Genomic DNA, 17,322 nt, shown 5'->3' on the forward strand with positions numbered 1-17,322 from the left:
AGTCCAATCCCCGCGGGAGAGGCGACCCGTTTCGGATGAGGCGGCGATGGCTCTAATCCAGCCAGGGCAAGTGAAATGGAGTCAACTACATTTCTGTAAGTCTATTAAAATCAATGGGACTACTCGGTGGGGTTGGCGTGACACTGGCGCATCCCTGTCCGCAATAGACCAGAAATATGTTAAGCCGGAACAGATGCTCCCGGGGCGAAAGTACACAGTGACTCCTTATAGTTCCCCCCCTGTTTCCTTACCTTTGGCTAAAATTCCTGTGGAGTACGAGGGGTGGAAAGGAGAAATGACAGAGGAGGGCAACCAGGATGATCAGGGGTCTGGAAACAAAGCCCTATGAGGAGAGACTGAAAGAACTGGGCATGTTTAGCCTGGAGAAGAGAAGATTGAGGGGAGACATGAGAGCACTCTTCAAATACTTCAAAGGTTGTCACACAGAGAAGGGCCAGGATCTCTTCTCGATCCTCCCAGAGTGCAGGACATGGAATAACGGGCTCAAGTTAAAGGAAGCCTTATTCCAGCTGGACATCAGGAAAAACTTCCTGACTGTTAGAGCAGTGCAACAATGGAATCAGTTGCCTGGTGAGGTTGTGGTCTCTCCCACACTAGAGGCCTTCAAGAGGCAATTGGACAAATATCTGTCAGGGATGCTTTAGTGTGGATTCCTGAATTGAGCAGGGGGTTGGACTCGTTGGCCTTGTAGGCCCCTTCCAACTCTGCTATTCTATGATTCTATGACTCTATAAGCAAAGTGCTAGAACACCAGCCAGAAGGAAAGATAGAACCTCCCAGACATTCCCTGATATCCAGCATTTTCCACTGTAAACATGAGAGGTTGGAGTCTACAAGTGATATTCCTGTTCTGTTGGGAGGACTCTGACACCAGTTGAAGAAGGAACCCCTCCTTCCCAGAACTTCACAAACCCATTCACTTCTCCTGTCGTCATGAGAAACTAAGAAGAGACATTCTGGATCAGAACAAGGGTCCATCTAATCCAGCATTCTCTCCCCACAGTGGTCCATCACCTGGAGGTAGGATATAGCCATCAGGACTAGTAGCCATTCAACGTCTTCTCCTCCAGGGTTTTGTCTAACACCCATTTTAAACCATCTAAATTGGTGGCCATCACTACATCCTCTGGTAAGGAACTGCATATTTTAACCATCCAGTGTTAGCTTAACTATCCTCCAATGAGGGCCTGCTCTGCACATGAAGAGCAACTATACTTGGGGGTTGGACCATTGGGAATTGGGGCATCCCTTCCTTAAAGGACATGTAAAATAAATTTGAGATAAGTATTCAGAACACAGTCCCTGTTAGTTATCAAGATGAAATGCTCTCACCTGCTCTTGGACCTCTGCCTGACTCAGGAGGAAGCCTTCTGCCAGGGCCACCGCCTGGGAACTGGTCTCCGCTCCACATTCTCTGACCCAGCTCACCATCTCCCAGGGCAGGACAGCCAGGAACTTCTCCAGGACCACCAGGTCCAGCATCTGAGCTTTCGTGTGATTTTCTGGCTTCAGCCACTGGCAGCAAAGGTGGTGGAGTTGGCTGCAAACCCCTCGGGGCCCCACGGCCTCCTGGTAGCAGAAGTCCCTGAAGGGCTGAAGCTCCACGTCTGAGCAGGTGTTGCTCCCAGGCTGGTCCTGCTGCACTCTTCCTTCCCAGGGCTCTGCACGGCTCCCTTCCTGGATGTTGCAGGAGACGTTTTCTGGTTCAGGGCCTGCAAAGCTTTGCTCTTCCATCTTCATGCTCTTCTCCATGTCTGCTCCCACCAGGACTCGAAACAGTCTCCTGCCTTGGCTGCCAATTTCTCCTTTGAGGCAGGAACTGCGCTGTAGGAATTAAAACGGAGCTTGTGAAGGAGGCACACAAGGTAGACCTGGTTAAAGTTCCCAACCCAGCCACCCCCCTCCCACCGGTTGCCAGTGAAACACTGGAACTGGAGCCAGTTCACCTGAGAATAACCACACTTCACCAAGGCTTCAGGCAATTTATTAAATCAGAGTAAGGCCCTGAGCGTATGAACAATTAACAGGAGACAGGGGAGGGTGGGGGGGGGGGGAAACAGTCTAAAAGTTACAATGAAACTAAAAGGCCACAGCAGAAATTAAACAACTTTAAAAGAGCAATAAAAGCTACATCACGGCAAGCCGTTGATTCAGAGCCATCCAAAGAAAGACACTCAGTCCTGGCTACCTGATACCTGATGGCACGGGGGTCCCTCTGCCACCCTTCTGGACCCCGAGTAGAATGACCCTTTCCCAAATGAACAGAGACCAAAAACGGGAAACTATCTAACTGATCCCCAGAGCTAAGCAGGTGGGGTGGCCTGGCTCCACCAATACACAAACAGCAAGCTCTCCAGGGGTCCCGGCGAGGAGAGAAGGTTTATAGGGGAAATAAATGCAGAAGGACGTCACATCCGGAAGCAAAATGTGAAACACACAATGATTTACAAAGAAATACATGTGTACACTCTGCAAAACACACTGCAGTTTATCTCCTCCTAAGGCGTGTCAGAAAACAATATGTAAAGAGTTCCAGAACCAACTAGCAGCAGTTGAATTGCTATTGAGCTCTAATTAAACTTCCACCAGTCCAAAGTAGATAGATGCAATGATCATAGAATAGTAGAGTTGGAAGGGGCCTACAAGGCCATCAAGTCCATCCCCCTGCTCAATGCAGCAATCCACCTTAAAGCATTCCTGACAGATGGTTGTCCAGCTGCCTCTTGAAGGCCTCTAGTGTGGGAGCCCACAACCTCCCTAGGTCACTGATTCTATTGTCGTACTGCTCTAACAGTAAGGAAGTTTTTCCTGATGTCCAGCCAGAATGTGGCTTCCTGTAACTTGAGCCCGTTATTCCGTGTCCTGCACTCTGGGAGGATCGAGAAGAGATCCTGGCCCTCCTCTGTGTGACAACCTTTGAAGTATTTGAAGAGTGCTCTCATGTCTCCCCTCCATCTTCTCTTCTCCAGGCTAAACATGCCCAGTTCTTTGAAAAGCTTTCAACCACATAACAGTATAGTCTAAACTATCTCTCATGGTTTTAGGCAGCTGAAACATTCTGCATCTTTCAGAAATGCCAAAACTTATAGAGATAAATGAGAGAAAGGTCAACAGCTATGTTTATGTTGGAATGGAAACCTTTGATAGAATATCTGAAAGAGGCAGAGAAAAATGATGTATTTGTTCTTGGATTTTATTATTCAGATGGGAAAAGAGACGAAGGAACCATAAATCTGTGAATCCAATGTATGAGACTTAAAGTATAATAAAAACTGAATTAGATTGATATATAAATGGTCATTAACGAATTAATGGACATTTTTGATATGAAGAGGGCAAAAAATGTACTTTAACCTCACCCTTAAAAGTTTTTAGTGTAATTGTAGTTGGTATATGTATACCTTTGTTTGTATGTATTATATGTTGTAAACTGCCCAGAGAGCTTCAGCTGGGGGGGCGGTATATAAATGTAATAAATCAATCAATCAATAAATAATGTAATGTAATGTTTGTCTATGTGCTGTTGTAGGGTGACCCTATGAAAAGGAGGACAGGGCTCCTGTATCTTTAACAATTGCATAGAAAAGGGAATTTCAGCAGGTGTCATTTGTATGCATATTGCACCTGGTGAAATTTCCTCTTTATCACAACAGTTAAAGCTGCAGGAGCTATGCTGCAGCTAAACTGTGACCAGATTTAAAAGAGGGCAGGGCACCTGCAGCTTTAACTGTTGTGATGAAGAAGAAATTTCACCAGGTTCTCCATATATACAAATGACACCTGCAGAAATTCTCTTTTCAATACAACTGTTAAAGATACAGGAGCTCTGTCCTCCTTTTCATATGGTAACCCTATGCTGTTGGGAAATAAAAAAAATAAATGTAAAAAAAGAAAAGATTATAAGGAACATTCTGGACTCAGGGAGCCTCTAGCCGTGAGGAGTAAAACACACATTGAAACTTCTTCTCATGGAGGCCTCTTGTTCATGATCCTGCATTGAGAGCAGGTCTGAGTCCATCTCAGGCTCCAGAAAGGAAAACCTTCGGCCCTCCAGGAAATAAAAGCTCTGCTGATGAACCAGAGTTTCTCTCCCAGTGCGTCCCACGGCTCCCTTTCTCTGCCTTCTCTGCTCCCAGCACTTGAACCCCAAAATTGCACCAGAGTAACAGATATTTCTCCCCACTCTCAGGATGTGAACTTCGGGCTCACTTGATACATCAAAGAGGGACGTACTAAAACCAACAGCAGGCTCCCTTCTTAATCAACAAAAGCGCCCCAGGTTGTATTTCGAAGGCCTCGTGACCAAAGTGACTTGTTAATTTTACTTATTCACTAGGTTTAAATCAGGGAGAGGAAACAAAACCAAAAATGCAATGCAAACAGGACACCAGGGCAGCCTTTTGCCCGCAGGTGGGACATTCCTCCTCCCCACCCGGGACCTTTCCTCTTGGGTCCCTCCCAGACCCCCCCCCTTTCTCCAGCCTTCCCTTCCGCGATCCCCTATTTATGGGGAAGGAAGGAGGTGCAAGGAGGGGGTGGTCTCCTGGAGGGGCCCCAAGTGGGTCAGTCTCCCTCTCTCTTCCCACCCACCCCCTGCCCCAAACCTGCACCCCCCTGTCCTGGGGGGCTCTCTTTCCGCGCACTCCCCCTTGCAATCTGCACTCACCGGCTCCTTCGCGGGGGAAAAGAGGCTGAAGAAGACAGACAGACGAGACTCGCAGGGGCAGGGGGAGAATCCCAGGCTCCTTTGCAATGGGGGGGAGGAAGTGTGGGGCCGGAAGGGAGGGGCCTCATCCAGCCTTGGCTCTAGGACCCAGCCCCCTCTCCGCCTCTTTAACCCTTCGGTGGAGGCAGCACTATAGAGCCTCAGAGGCTCCTGGCAATGACGCGGACTTGGGAAGGGGGCTTTTCCACAATGGGGGGGGGGTCTTTCATCCCCCCAGCAGCATCGCCGCCCCATCTGCTCCTGGGGGCTTTGTGGGATCCACAGCTGTTTCCCCTTTGAGCGCGTAACGCAGCCTCCGGCATGGGAGCCCTCCGTCCTTCTGCCTGCCCTTGCTGCAGAGCAGCGTTCCCCAACCTGGTGCCCTTCAGAACTCTAAGCAAGAATAGATGCTCTAAAAAGAGAGAGTTCAAGAAAAGTGAGCCTATGAAAAGGAGGACAGGGCTCATGTATCTTTAACAGTTGCATAGAAAAGAGAATTTCAGCAGGTGTCATTTGTATAATATGGGGAACCTGGTGAAATTCCCTCTTCATCACAACAGTTAATGCTGCAGGAGCCCTGCCTTCTTTTAAACCTGGTCGCTCTAGTATAGCTCCTGCAGCTTTAACTGCTGTGATGAAGAGGGAATTTCAATAGGTTCTCCATATTTACAAATGGCACCTGCTGAAATTCCCTTTTCTATGCATCTGTTAAGGATACAAGAGCTCTGTCCTCCTTTCCATAGGGTCACCCTAATGTTAGGTGTGGCCTCATCAGGGTACACAGGAAGATTCTGGACCCATAGGGCCACTAGCCATGAGGAGTACAACACTCATGGGAGACGGTGTAAAAGCCGGAACGGAACAGGCCGGAACGACCCCATTATATTTAAAAAACATACCAAAAACAGTGGCATGTGTTAGCAACACTTGGGAACAATATTTTAGGACTAAAACCATGCCAATATTATATCACTATTAACCCCAGAACTCCCAAAACAACCTCCAGAACAGAATGGGACGGCCGGAACGGCTACTTCTGAACGAGCGATACCAACCAAACTCACCAGTCACGCATAACTCCATGGCAGGGAGGCAACAAGCCACAAAATGTGCAAAGAAACTGCGTTCCGATAACCGTTCCGCGCACAGCGCATATTGCGCAAAACGGGCAGGGACAGCAGCTTCCAAGCAAAGTGTGTTAACCAAACTCACCAGACACACATTAGTAGGTGAGCCTGATGTAATAAGCTCCAAAAATTGCCCCCAAACCACGTTCAGATACCCGTAACTACAGTAATCTTAAGTCTCTTAAAATCTTATCTCCTTTCACTCTCCACACCACTGACAATCCTTACTGACACTCCCAACTCCCCACCCACTAACCAATGAAACTCCCCCATTTAGACTCCTCCCCCTTTCACAGCATCAACAGCCACACCCACTCCGTCCAACATTCTGCACTCGCTAGACGTACAAACTCAGACATACCTAAGGGAACAGAACTGTGAGAAGCACTGCCTATGCCATGCTATAGCTGCTTGCTGGTGGGGAAAGTACTCTTCCAAATTACAAATGTGGCAGAAGGAATAATTTTCTTGCCATTCATGAAGAAGTTGAATCTGACCTCTCCATCCTTATCTCAGCCATGTCAACCATCTACAAAATCCCACAGGTAGGAATTGGAAGGTAAGTGGGGGGGAAGCTGCATAGAAATGGGAGGTGAGCACTGCCCCAACTTGGATTCCATTCCAAAGTGCTTCTGCCCACTTTGGGGGCTTATCCAGAGCCAGTGTGATGTAGTTGCTAGAGTGTCAGACTGGGAGTCGGGAGTTCCGGGTTCTAGTCCCCACTCAGCCATGGAAACCCACTTTGGGCCAGTCACAGACTCTCAGCTCAACCCACCTCACAGGGTTGTTGTTGTGAGGATAACATGGAGAGGAGGAAGATTATGTACGCCGCCTTGGGTTCCTTGGACGAAAAAAGGCGGGATATAAATACAGTAATAAATAAATAAATAAAATCCACTGGAGTGTATGTTGGAGTTATGTAGTGGCTCCCATTTCAATGGGAGCCAGTACATAAGAACCTAAGAAGTGCCATGATGGATCAGACCAAGGGTCCATCTAGTCCAGCACTCTGTTCACACAGTGGCCAACCAGCCATCGACCAGGGAACAACAAGGCAGGACATGGTGCAACAGCACCCTCCCACCCATGTTCCCCAGCAACTGTTGCACACAGGCTTACTGCCTTGGATACTGGAGGCATCACACAACCATCAGGGCTTGTAGCCACCAAGCGCCTTTGCCTCTAGGACTCTATCCAACCCCCTTTGAAAGCCATCCAAATTGGTGGCCATCACTAAATCTTGTGGTAGTGAGTTCCATAATTTATGGATTTCTTACAGACCTTCCCCACCTGTTTCCCCAATAGCTCGTTAGCTAATTATTCTGGATATTATTCTGGAGCATTTGCTGCTGGGTTCATAAGACAGTGGAATGAGGATGTCACACAGGTTTTGTAGGAAACAAAATGGGCCAGATCTTTATTTTAATTTATTTTTGACAGTGTCTGAAAAACAGGTATTCCATCTCTGCGTTGTTCTCCCTGCTGATCTCTGTCTTGACATCAGCCGGTGGTAGGAAGATGCCAACAGGATCTATCAGAGGGGGCGATGGACATGCCTTCATGTTTCATGCCTTCACTTGTTTAGATGCACCTGTGGCAGAGAAAAGAGCATAAAATAAGCCTCCTTTGGCCCAGTATTCAGGCAGAGATGTTACAAGGTGTCGAAGGCAGAAATCCAAACGATCTCTCTCTCAGTGGCCTGGTTCAAAGGACACTCTGGGCTTCGTGATTAGCTTAACCATGTTCAGCTGGGTTTTTTGTTTGTTTGTTTGTTTTTTAATAATTTTATTTTTTAAAACATCCGAACAATACAACAATACAATATGAAACAATGCCCCGTAATACACAATAATATAAAGTAAACAATTTGATAACATATGTTCTAACTTAATTCCATTTAACATAACATAATTAACATAAGTGTGCTCCCTCCAACCCCGGGATCTTATTCATATTTCCAAAATCTCATTACTTCCTCTGGAGGTGTTTTCCCTCTCCCCTTTAATAGTACAAATTCTAAAAACTGTTTCCATATTCCTTCAAAATCATTCGTTTTTATTATTCCTCTTCTAACTTTCATGTTACATGTTAATTTATCATTAATAGCAATATTCCATATTTCTTTATACCAATCTTCTGTATGATAATCCCCTTGAATCTTCCAGTTCTTAGATATCATTAGTCTTGCTGCTGTCAACAAATTCGTTATCAATTATTTTGTCTCTTGATTACAATTCAGTTCTCCATAAACTGATAATAATGCCACAATAGGTGTCTCATCAATCTCCATTCCTAAAATTTCTTTTATCTCTTTAAACACCATTTTCCATAATTTTTGTACATATTCACATTTCCACCACATATGTAAATACGTTCCTTTCTATTGACAACCTCTCCAACATATTACTGAATTCATCTTATTTATTTTATTTTATTTCACAGGGGTTAGATACCACCTCTAAACAAGCTTGTAATAATTTTCTTTTATCCCCACGGACATGTTTCTCAACACTCGTTGTTCCCATATCCCTTACCAACTCTGTTGCCCTGTTTGTTCCTTCAAGACAGTTTCCCATACCATCTTACCTACACTTTCCGTCTCTCCCTTTTCCACTAATATTCTATATATTTCACTTGTTAAACCTTTTATTTAAACCTTTTAAACCTTTGTGAACTGCCCAGAGAGCTTCGGCTATTGGGCGGTATAAAAATGTAATAAATAAAATAAATAAATAAATAAATTATTGATTTGTTTCTCTTTTCTCACTTTCTTTTTTTAAAATCAGCTCCTCAAACTTCATAATACCTCTACACTCTCCATTATCATTTAACCATTTCTTCATAAACTGTCCTAATTGTATATAATTTAACCACGATATATTTCCCTCTTTTAATCTCTCCTTTATTTCTTCCCTAGTTTTCATCCTTTCTAACCAATTTTTTAACTTCATTACCTTTCCTTCTTTTAAACTTTTTCCCAACTCTTTTTTAAATTTTCCGGAAAGTTCCTCATCATTATCACAGGTGATATTGGGGAAATACTCAGAAGTAAGTCCTTTTTGTATAATCGCCATATTTCCCAGTGATTTTTTAAAAGGGGGTTCTCAATTTCTTCCCCCCATTTCTTTGCATAATTTCTAAAAAATATATTTTCTAATTTCCATTTTATATCTTCTCCTTTCTATCCTCCAACCAACTTAAATCTTCTATTCCTATCATACCTAGGGTGACCATATGGAAAGGAGGACAGGGCTCCTGTAACTTTAACAGTTGTACTGAAAAGGAAATTTCTGCAGGTGTCATTTGTATATATGGAGAACCTGGTGAAAATTCCTCTTCATCACAACAGTTACAGCTGCAAGTGCCCTGCCCTCTTTTAAATCTGGCCACTGTATAGCTGTAAAGGTGTATAGCTCCTGCACCTTTAACTATTGTGATGAAGAGGGATGTTCACCAAGTTCTCCATATATACAAAAGACACCTGCTGAAATTCCCTTTTCTATGCAACTGTTAAAGATACAGGAGCCCTGTCCTCCTTTTCATAGGGTCACCCTAATCATACTTTCTACTACTTTCTACTACATGTCTCAACCTATTAGCTACATGATATAACTTTAGGTTTGGGAGCCCTACCCCTCTTTTTTTTTGCATTACATACCAACTTTTTTTTATTAAGTCTCGCTTTTTATTAAATCTCCAAAAAATTATTTACTATACTTTGCCAACTTTTTAATTCTTTTTCTGCTATTCTTATCGGCATCATTCTAAATAAAAAAAATACTTTTGGTAAAATCCTCATTTTTATAAGGGCTATTCTTCCAAATCAAGATAAATTTATCCTTTTATATTTTTCTAATTTACTCATAACTTCTTGTTTCAAACTGTTTTAAGTTTCCCTTTTCCAAACCATGTTCAGCTGTGATTAACGCTAACCACATGCGGAATGCTTGCAGACAACACTTTTAACCCTTTTGTGGTTAGGTTTTCCTTAACCACATGCTTTCCTTAACCACATGCTTTCAGTTATTGAGGCCCGAGGATGTGGACAAGGTGCTTGGCCAATCTGGTCGACCACCTGTGTGCTTGATCCTTGACCCTCATGGCTCATTACATCAAATAAGGAGGGGATCGCCGGCTGGGTCCAGGAGGTTATAAATGCCTCCTTGAGATAGGGAGTGGTGCTGGCCTCTTTAAAAGAGGCGGTAATTAGACCACTCCTGAAGAAGCCTAATCTGGACCCAGAGGATGTTAACAACTACAGGCCGGTGGCTAATATCCCTTTCCTGGGCAAGGTGCTTGAGCGGGTGGTTGCAGGACAACTCCAGGCACTCTTGAATGAAACGGATTATCTAGATCCATTTCAATCGGGTTTCAGGCCTGGTTTTGGAACGGAAACTGCCTTGGTCACCCTGTGGGATGACCTCTGTCGAGATTGCACTCTCCCTAAAGGATCGGGTCTGTAGTTTTGGGGTGCTCATGGATCCAGAACTGTCACTTGAGGCACAGGTGAACTCAGTGGCAAAGAGCACCTTTTATCAGCTTAGGCTGATATACCAACTGCGCCCTTATCTGGACAGAGATAGCCTAGCTACAGTTATCCATGTTTTTATAACCTCTCGCTTGGATTACTGCAATGCGTTATACGTGGGGCTGCCTTTGAAAACGGTCCGGAAGCTTCAGCTGGTACAAAATAGGGCAGCCCATTTACTAACAGGAACTGGCCGGCGAGATCACATTACGCCAGTTCTTTTCCAGCTTCATTGGCTGCCAGTCCAGGTCCGGGCCCGATTCAAAGTGCTGGTATTGACATTTAAAGCCCTAAACGGTTTGGGGCCAGGTTATTTGAAGGAATGCCTCCTCCCGTATGTACCTACCCGGACCTTAAGTAGGTACATTGATGGTGCTATATAAATTAATAATAATAATAATAATAATAATAATAATCTACAGGGGGCCTTCTCCGTGAGCCCCTGCCAAAGGAAGTGAGGCAGGTGGCTACTAGGAGGAGGGCTTTCTCCACTGTGGCACCCCGGTTGTGGAACGAGCTCCCCAGAGAGGTCCGCTTGGCGCCTACACTGTACTGCTTTCGTCGCCAGCTGAAGACCTTTTTATTCACTCAGTATTTTAACACTGAATTTTAACTTAAATTTAAATTTTACTGTTTTAACTCTGTATTTTAATCTTATATCAATTTTGCTGCGTGGTTTTATCCTGGTTGCGTTTTTTATACTGTATTTCGTAATTGTGCTTTTAACCTGTTGGTTGTTTTATTGTGGTTTTAATTTTTGTGAACCGCCCAGAGAGCTTCGGCTATTGGGCGGTATAAAAATGTAATAAAATAAATAAATAAAATAAATAAATAAATAAACCACAAAGTGGTTAGTGGAGCACCTGATTCCTCCAACTAATCCACCCTGTATCCCAGCAGCCCTAGTGCTAGGAGCCCTGGCAGTTATGGACGTCATTTTAGAGCAGGCACCAATGAAAGCAGCGATGACATACATTCATCGCCCCTTTGCTTTCTACATCGCCATGCCTGCAATACTTCTAGAATCATCACAGGGGAGGCGGAAGCCTTCTGGGAAAGCTGCGTCATCAGGCAGAGCCACCACAGTAATCAGAACCTTAGGGGTGAAATGGCACTTCAACAAGATAGGAGAAACGGATGCTTCATATGGGGAAATTGCAAGCAGGGATTTAAAAAACTCTACTGTAAGCATGCTCTGCTAAGAAGAGCAAAAATCGCTCCCTAACCTAGGGTGACCAACTGTCAGGATTTCCCCAGATTTGTCCTGGTTTTTGTTCTTTCCACAGTGTCAGGGGGGATTTTCTATAATTTTCAATAATGTCCTGGAATGACACACCTTCCCCTTTAAGGCTGCCATTAGCATGGCAGGAGGGAATGACGTGCTTTCTTGAGGCACATCATTCCCCCACCCCGAGCTCCAGTTGAGGTCTTGAAGGGGAAAGTGGGTCATTCGTGGACATTATAGAAAAGGCCCCAATTGGAGTGGATGGTGGTGGTGCAGAATGAAATCCTTTCCCCTCCTCTACTCCAATCAGGTTCTTTAAGGTGGCGGGGGAATGATGTACTTTCTGCAGGACTCAGAAAGCTGCTTCCCCCCCCCCCCACTAGGTGTCCTCTCTTTTGGTTTCCCAAATATGGTCACCCTACCTAACCGCAATACTTGACGGCACACCTCTCCCGACATGAACCTACCCGTACACTGCGCTCAACATCTAAGGTCCTCCTCCGACTGCCTACTCTGAGGGAAGCACGGAGGATGGCAACAAGGGAGAGGGCCTTTTCAGTGGTGGCCCCCTGACTGTGGAATGGTCCCCAGAACTGTTGTTTTTAATTGGATACTGTTGTTTTTATACTGTTGTCTTTATGTTTCTGATGGTTTTAAAATTTTGTATACTTTTTATACTGTTTTTAACTTTTGTAAACCGCCCACAGAGCTTTGGCTATGGGGCGGTATATAAATGTAATAAAAAATAAATAAATAATGCAAAACACAAAACAGCAGCCGCAGCAAGTGCATCAATCATCAGTCCAGAGCAACCATAGAGCCCACTGGCTAGAGTGGCACCGCCTAGTTAGGCAACTCTGTACTGAAAGCTCTATGTGTTCTTCAACATTTTTATTGATGATTTGGAGGGAACGCTTATCAAATTTGCAGATGATACAAAATTGGGTGGATAGCTAATACCCTGGAAGACAGAAACAAACTTCAAAGTGATCTCAATAGCTGAAAACAACAGAATGAAATTTAATAGGGATAAATGCCAAGTTCTACACCTAGGAAAAAGAAACCAAAGGCACAGTTACAAGATTGGGGATACTTGGCTCAGCAATAATTCAAATGAGAAGGATCTTGGAATTGTTGTAGATTACAAGCTGAATATGAGCCAACAGTGTGATGTGGCTGGAAAAAAAGCAAATGCTATTTTGGACTGCATTAATAGAAGATAAAAGATAAAAGATAGAAGATAAAAACTTATCTTTTCCCTATAGCTTTTAAATATTGATTTTGTTCTGACTTTATACCGTTAGCTTCACCCTACCCGGAAGCCTGTTTACACTTCCCTGTGCCTGTTTGCATTCTCTTTCCCTCCTTATTGTTTACTATGATTTTATTAGATTGTAAGCCTATGCGGCAGGGTCTTGCTATTTACTGTATACTCTGTACAGCACCATGTACAGTGATGGTGCTATATAAATAAATAAATAAATAAATAAATAAATAAATAAATAAATATAATAATAATAAGTATAGCTTCCAAATCACGTGAGGTCCTGGTTCCTCTCTATTCGGCCCTGGTTAGGCCTCATCTAGAGTATTGCGTCCAGTTCTGGGCTCCACAATTCAAGAAGGACGCAGACAAGCTGGAGCGTGTTCAGAAGAGGGCAACCAGGAGGATCAGGGGTCTGGAAACAAAGCCCTATGAAGAGAGACTGAAAGAACTGGGCATGTTTAGCCTGGAGAAGAGAAGATTGAGGGGAGACATGAGAGCACTCTTCAAATACTTAAAAAGTTGTCACACAGAGGAGGGCCAGGATTGCTTCTCAATCCTCCCAGAGTGCAGGACATGGAATAACGGGCTCAAGTTATATGAAGCCAGATTCTGTCTGAACATCAGGAAAAACTTCCTGACTGTTAGAGCAGTATGACAATAGAACCAGTTACTTAGGGAGGCTGTGGGAACTTCCACACTAGAGGCATTCAAGCGGCAGCTGGACAACCACCTGCCAAGAATGCTGTATGGTGGATTTCTGCATTGAGTGGGGCAGGGGGGTTGTTAGTCTCGATGGCCTTTTAGGCCCCTTCCAACTCTACTATTCTATGGTTCTATGAGGCATTTCCCACACATTGATCAAGCCACCAGGACTAGGAACTTAACTTTGTGGGGGGGTTTTTTAAAAAAAAGTGTGGTGAGAGGATGAAGGAATAAAAGTGCGATTCTCAGGAAGCTGAACTTTGCACCTGCTATAACGTTCCAGTCTTTTTCTGCACTCCAAAGGGATTGTCTCATCCATAGCAAAAAGGCAGGCTGAGGAACTTACACAATCCAACATTCGACAACAAGGGCTGACGACAGAGGGAGGGAGGGAGGGAGGGAGGGAGAAATAAGAGCAGGGGTTGGAAGGTGCAGGCTGTGTGTACTTGCTGTTGCATGTAGCTAGTTCTGGGTGGGGATGAACAGGTTAAGCTGGAGCCTTTCTGGGTTTTGGGGAGGGGTTTCAGGGAAGGGGAGAAAGGGAAGCGTGGTGTTGGTTGTGGTGGCAATGGGAGTATGGCCTTCAGAGGGTCTGAGGGCTGGACGTTGGCCACCAGACCCCCCAAAATTGGCCATCCCCGCCCAGGGCCGGCGCTGCCATAGAGGCAGCTCAGGCGGCGGCCTAGGGTGCCAAACAAAGGAGGGTGCTCAATGGCACCCCCCCCACCCCAGTATCCTGGCTTCGAAGCCAGGAGCAGGGGTGGGGGTCGGCTTCAGATGATGCTGTTGCCAGTCCCATTGTCAGGGCTCTTGGTCCAAAAAAAGACTCAGAAATGTTCTCAATGCGTGAAAGTAAATAAATACGTCCCGGAACGTGGAGAGCCTGAACCCAAGAGCCAGAGGGCTAAGAAGTGGAGAGATGGAGAGCCCGGAGTAGACAGGAATCCGGGGGGGTTGGAGCGTTGCTCACCCTGAGGGAGATGTTCTGGAAGTTGAAGCCAGTGGCCTTCATTACTGCCCCTCCACCACGGAGTTGGGCAAGGTGACCTCAATGAAGAAGGGCTGGAAGTCGCTGAAGGAGGTGGACGGGGACACACTGAAGCCAGCCTCCTTCAACCGGCGGAAGACGCCAGCTTTCGATTCTGTGTTGATGACCAGAACAGTCACTCGGAACTCTCGTTTGCTGCAGTCCTTTTGCTCAGAGGCTCTGTGGGACACAGGAGAAGAAGGTATGAGGAGGAATCCCATGGCACCCTTCCACAAGCCTGCTCCTTATCTGCAACTCTCATCACCACCACCACCACCACACAACAATGGCAATAGCTTTACTAGTTACTTATACTTTATCAGCCTTCCTCAACCTGGGGCGCTCCAGATGTGTTGGACTACAACTCCCAGAATGCCCCAGCTGGAGCGTCCCAGGTTGAGGAAGGTTGATTTAGATAGTTGGAAGATAGGAGAAGGAAGTTGTTATTGTCAAAGGCTGATGTAGTATATAGTGACCATATGGAAAGGGGGACAGGGCTCCTGTATCTTTAACAGTTGTATTGAAAAGAGAAGTTCAACAGGTGTCATTTGTATATATGGGGAACCTGGTGAATTTCTCTCTTCATCACAACAGTTAAAGCTGCAGGAGCCCTGCCCTCTTTTAAATCTGGTCACTCTAGTATAGCTCCTGCAGCGTTAACTGTTGTGATGAAGAGGGAATTTCACCAGGTTCTCTATATATACAAACGACACCTGCTGAAATTCCCTTTACTTTGCACCTGTTAACGATACAGGAGCCCTGTCCTTTTTTCCATATGGTCATCCTAGCCAACGGTAGGAATTTATTAAAGCCCAGATGAAATTCTTCATCATTATTTCTCCGAAAGCCAGTTGCGGCGAAAATTCCGTTTGTAGGAATGACATCTCGATGGGTTAATGGCAGCAATTTGCACAATTTGTGGGGAGGGGGGGGATCTTGAAATTTGCGCAGATGGTGTCATATTTCTCATTGGCGATCTTGCGCAAATGGAAGCTATCACAAGTCCGCCTCTCCACTACGTGGCTCCACAGAGGCATATTTCCTTCTTGCAAAACTACCTCTCAGTGGGCTGCCGTTGCAGGTTGAGGTGAGGGGAAGCATACCATGGAAAAACTCCGAAGGAAAAGCGGGACAAAATTCAACACAAGAGCCATATCGTATCATGTCTTGTCTGGTAGCCATATTTATGTCATGTCTGCAAGACAGACATAACAAAATTTACTGTATAGAATGGTCATTTCTCTGGTAGTTTTCATTGTTATTTCAAACAAAATATTCTGTTACGTGATGTGCTCTCATTAGACCTGTGTACAAACTTGCACACATTCTAATGAGACTTGGGCCACAGCTAGACCTAAGGTTTATCCTGAGATCATCCAGGGTTCGCCCCTGCCTGAGCATTGGATCCCCTGTGTGTCACCTAGATGAACAGGTTTGACCCCTGGATGATCCAGGGATAAACCTTAGGTCCAGTTATGGCCTTACACCCGCTTATAAGGAATCTTTTGACATTGGCAATAGAGCGTCTGTGGCTAAGTAAGGCGATTCTTACTCAAGAAACTTAGAATCATAGAATAGCAGAGTTGGAAGGGGCCTACAAGGCCATCGAGTCCAACCCCCTGCTCAATGCAGGAATCCACCCAAAAGCATCCCTGACAGATGGTTGTCCAGCTGCCTCTTGAATGCCTCTAGTGTGGGTGAGCCCACAACCTCCCTAGGTAACTGATTCCACCGTCACACTGCTCTAACAGTTAGGAAGTTTTTCCTGATGTCCAGCCGGAATCTGGCTTCCTGTCACTTGAGCCCGTTATTCCATGTCCTGCACTCTGGGAGGATCGAGAAGAGATCCTGGCCCTCCTCTGTGTGACAACCTTTTAAGTATTTGAAGAGTGCTGTCATGTCTCCCCTCAATCTTCTCTTCTCCAGGCTAAACATGCTCAGTTCTTTCAGTCTCTCTTCATAGGGCTTTGTTTCTAGACCTCTGATCATCCTGGTTGCCCTCTTCTGAACACGCTCCAGCTTGTCTGCGTCCTTCTTGAATTGTGGAGCCCAGAACTGGACATAATACTCTAGATGAGGCCTAACCAGGGCTGAATAGAGAGGAACCAGTACCTCACTTACAGCACTGAAGGGGATAACGCCACAATGACACATTTATTGAGGTTGAAACAAATACAAAGGCACAAGCTAGTTTTGAGGAAATTAGCTGAGCAAGTAGAAGCTTAGAAGCAGTTTCAAGACTGAAAAATAGACTTTTTGAGATTTAAGAGCATACACACAGAGACAGCAGGGGAAAGAGTAAAGGGAATCTTTAAAGGCAATATATCTTTCCTTGGGCTGCAGCCCTTTTCTGTAGAGCAGAACTGGGGAGCATTGCAACTCTTGGTCTTAGGTGAAGAGGAAAAGAAGACAGAGAGGCAAAGCACTCACCCATGGCAGCTTGCTCCGGCAAGCTGGAACTGGTTCAAAAGAGAGAGAGAGCGCTAGCCTGCCTCTTCCCCCAAACTTGAGGGTTTTTGTATGATCTTATCTAAAGATCTACTTGTTATGGGAATAAAAGAGGGTGAGTTGGGATGATGGCTGTACTTGATGCAGCCTGGAGTTCAGCAACAGGGCTACATTAGCATATGTATGACCAGGTAAAACTCTTGCCATCCAGCATTCATATTCTGCTTGGTTTTACCCCTACCTTTGTCTCTGGGGAATGCATTTGAAGAAGT

Source organism: Elgaria multicarinata, chromosome 3, assembly GCF_023053635.1.
Source record: "Elgaria multicarinata webbii isolate HBS135686 ecotype San Diego chromosome 3, rElgMul1.1.pri, whole genome shotgun sequence".
Taxonomy (NCBI): Eukaryota; Metazoa; Chordata; class Lepidosauria; order Squamata; family Anguidae; genus Elgaria; species Elgaria multicarinata.